Raw genomic sequence first — 4,400 nt, 5'->3', positions numbered from 1 at the left:
AATGTGTAATCTTAATTACTCGACTAATTAGATCTAAAAAAAACAAAAGCTGACATAGTATCAGATTTAAAGCCCTAACAAATTCTTATTATCAGATTCAATTTCCACATGCTCATATTATCATATTTAATTCCAGCAGTTTAAAAGCATGTTATTTTGCAAAAAATCTCATTCTAATCATTAAAAAAATAAACTCTAATCATATTTTTAAATCATAAAGGAACATAGAACAAATTTAATGGCAAAGATGATGTTGCTGATGTTGGATGTGTAGGGAACCTTCAAGTTATCATAAGTAGTTGTTGTTCTGCGAGTCTCAGAAGACAAAAAAGCTGTTGAATCAAAGATTGGTTGGGAATCTAGTTCCACGTTGGGTTTTGAAAAAAATTTCTGTCGTTCTTCAATAGGTTTCCTAATTTGGAGCTCTTTCTTAGTGGCTTGCTTAAAAGGCAAATTTCTTTATATGTCGATGTGATTAAGACATTAAGAAATCTTACTAACCCTAGAATTAGAGTGTATCAATCTATTTACAGTAGTAAGGTTAGGAAACCCTAGGAGATATAGATAATTATCCAATTATTTGAAAAATAAACTTGTAATTATCCCTCCCCTTTATGAGATTAATATCAAATAAAGGGATTAAATATTTTATATTCAAACAATTATCATTAAAAATATTTGAAAATCCCAATAATTATCATAAATATCTTATAGAAACTCATTTTTACTAATTTTTGGCGTTTTAGGTAGAAAATATACATGAAAGGGCTTCAGATTAAAAAAAAAAAGCCAATCAACACTGCGTGGAGCTAATCGGCTCTATACTCAGCCAATGGGCTCTATATAGAGCTGATTCAGCTTTGCACAGAACCGACTAGCTCTAAGGAGCAAAATTTTTAAAAATTTTGATAATTTAGTCTTTGAATTTATTAAAACTGCCATTTTATCTCTCAAAACTTTATTTTTTCTATCAATTGGGTCTAAATTGATTCTAGAAAAGTAATTTTGAGTCTAATTATTCCCATCCTTCACTTAGATTCACCCCTCCTTAATATCGAAGACTCAAGAAATACAGTAACTTTCATCATCGGGTTTTTTCATAATTCCCTCGATATCTAGATTCGGAAAATATGTGCTGAGAGCAACCATCTATGAAGAGCATATTAAATAGTAAAATTAAAAATAAGGATACACCTAGCTATTTCATTTTTTCTTCTTTAGAATATGACAGATACGTCATCAGCTTGTATAAAAGTATAAGATAGAATTCCTTCTCTTTTTCTTGACTTCCTACCAAGAGTTAGATACTCAGCATCATAAATATATGTTAAAAGCACCACTGTTTATTTTCACAGATGGAAAGTATATATTTACAAATCGACAGCAAGCACACAAATATAAATAACCATCATAAGACATAGATATTAAAGATAGGTAGATAAACTTACAACGCTGCCTAAGTATAGGTCAAAGCTTAAGTGACCACCTTGTTGAAAATTAAAATAATTAATTAACACATCAAAACAGAAGGAAGCTAACAATACCTTATAAAAAGAAAAATGAAACCTGATCAAAAAGTGCAAACTCAAACGTGGATAAAAAGGCTAAAATGTCAGGCCACTACTTTAAATGAAAAGCAAAGGACAACACCTTATAAACGAAAACAAAACCTGATCAAAAAGTGCAAACTCAAACGTGGATCAAATGGCTAAAATGTCAAGCCTTTACTTTTAATGGAAAGCAAAGCCTTTTTTATGTAGGATTGTAATTATAATGCATAAAAAATAAAAATCTAAGATTTTTTTAGTAAAAAAAGCAGTAAACAAATAGAAGATGCACATCAAAAGGAAAAATAAACTAACTTTAAAGTCATTTATCATGGTAATAAAAAGACTTTTTTTTAAAACAAATAAAGTTTAATGCCCTTGCAAATCTTATAATAGCAAGCACTAAACATGACAGCCCAATCAAAGCCAAAACATATTATTAATAGTTTTTTTTTCTAAAGAAAAAAGATTGTAAAGAAGAAAGATGTTTTACAGAGATATAATAAGACATGCAAAAATAAATAATGTACAAGGAAGTCAAATAATAAAGCAAAATAGTTTAAAGCCAGTAGAACTTAAGAATTCCAGTCCCAAACAAATTTATTAAAGACAATATAAAGCAGAGACATGTAGAAGATATAATAATCTCCAACGCAGCTTTAAATGCAAAAGATATATTGATCTGCAACACAACTTTAAATGTAGAAGAATGTTTCAGGTAGTTGGAAGACATTAGCCACTGAATGAATAGAAGAGTAAATGCAGTGAGACTAACTCACCTAGAAGAAGAGAGAAGATATCAAGTGAACACATCATTTACTCATGACTCGTACCCATTTATAGGCAAAACTTAATGAATAAGATATAATAATAATGTATAGGGCCAGTAGGGGGTCATTAGAAGTTATATCAACATTACATGCACTGTGGAAAGAGAGAGTATTTTAGTTTTTAATTATATATTTTTTAATATATTAAAAAATCTGTACAAATATTTTATAAAAGAAGTATATGCATAACATATGTATAACAACAAAGAGCATGTATTATTCACATTCCAATAGATACATGCAGTATAGCAAAAGTTGGGTGTAGATAACGTACGCATATAAAACATTAAAAAAATATGTAATTTTCTATTTTGTAGTGAGTCTATGCAGTCAGTATATCACTACAAACATGCATAACTGCCAGGAACCATATCAGATAGGCTGACTCTCGGGACTTCAAGAAGCCTTATTACATTAAAGGGGCAAAGGGAACATTTAAAAAATTATAATAAAACTCAGAGAAGTGATAACACAGTTTAGTCTGACATGAACAATAACACAACAAACATCCTTCACTCATATAACTGAAGGCAAAAGATTTAAATAATACAGTCTGTCAGTACCTTTACATAGCATAATAATTATCCTAAAAATCTAGTCTTTTATGGCAAGAGAAAATGTGACATGTGTAATGCAAAGACAAAAATGATCCACTCACTCAAATAGATTTAAAAATTCTGTTCTCAAAAAATCTTAGCAGTATCACTACCTATACATAGAAGGAAAAGAACCCCAAATGCATTCCAAATTATACTAGAACCAATGAACGCTTATAGATCATAGAAAATCACAACAGAAATATTAAAGCTACCTAAGTGTCACAAACAATAGAAAAGTTGTATTTAAGAAAAATGTAAGAAGATTAAAAGATATAAGTAATTTTTCACATGTATTTTATCAATCATAAACAAAAACAAATAGAAAGCACATAAGTACAAACTATCAAAATTTCAGAAAAATAAAAAAAACAGAAGGGTGTCTACAAATCCGAAAAGGCATCTTTTGAAAGAAAGTAGAGAAGTCAAATTGGTTGAAATAATTAATGAAACAAAACTTTTCTATTTTTGCACCTCATGTGTGCTAAAAAGAAAGAAAACAAGGTAAATCCTCATGTTGACACATCAACATTATAATAGTGATAATTAACATAGATAATTCAAAGACACATCAACAAAGCGTATGGAATTACAACCACATACCACTAAACTATAAGTAATCATATATAAATTATACACAAAGCATGAAAATTGAAAAATCCCTAATTCAATCCAATATAGTCAACTGGCAATCCAAAAAATATACGTCCAATTCCACCATTTATATCAAACAAATGGGAAATTTTTTTCTAAGAAATTAAATAAAATAGTTTCAATACCCTCATTGTGATGTATAAAGAGGTATATCATCATTTATAAAAAAAGTTATAATTAGTATTCATTAAAAATTAAAGATGTGTAGACTGAATTATATATTTTTAAAAAATAAGATAAATATAGCAAATATTGTAAATGTATTAAAGGCATAACCAATGTTAGCACTTGTGGGTAGCGGTTTCAGACGCGCACCCAAGTGTCTCTAGCGACTATGGCACTATAAGAATTTTCAACCTAATTTGGAACATGCTAACTAGTCACAAAGACTAGTGTAGAAATAGAGTCACCACCTAGATAATTATCTAGCATACATTTTACTAATTGAGTGGCAATACTAGATTCTATAAGGAAGCTTCGCAATATCCAAAGATGGATCCGAAAGCCAACTTCCTTATTTGTGCATCTTAGTCTTTAGTTTTATTATTTAATAGATTATTCCCTATAAATGCTACAATTTATACTTTATAAACATTCATTACAGCATGTGATGCCCTCTTAAATTTAGCCTATTTATTAAACACAACCCATGTTTGATTAATTAGCCTATCTTATAATTTAATTATGTACAAGATTCCCTGAGTCTAGTCCAATTACAAATTACGCTTTGATTCTAGCCATTAAGTCTAAGTGGCCTCAATATGTCTAAATTA

This window comes from Ricinus communis, chromosome 2, assembly GCF_019578655.1.
Source record: "Ricinus communis isolate WT05 ecotype wild-type chromosome 2, ASM1957865v1, whole genome shotgun sequence".
NCBI classification, from domain to species: Eukaryota; Viridiplantae; Streptophyta; class Magnoliopsida; order Malpighiales; family Euphorbiaceae; genus Ricinus; species Ricinus communis.
The sequence above is the reverse complement of the archived record's forward strand: the minus strand, read 5'-3'. Positions refer to the sequence as shown.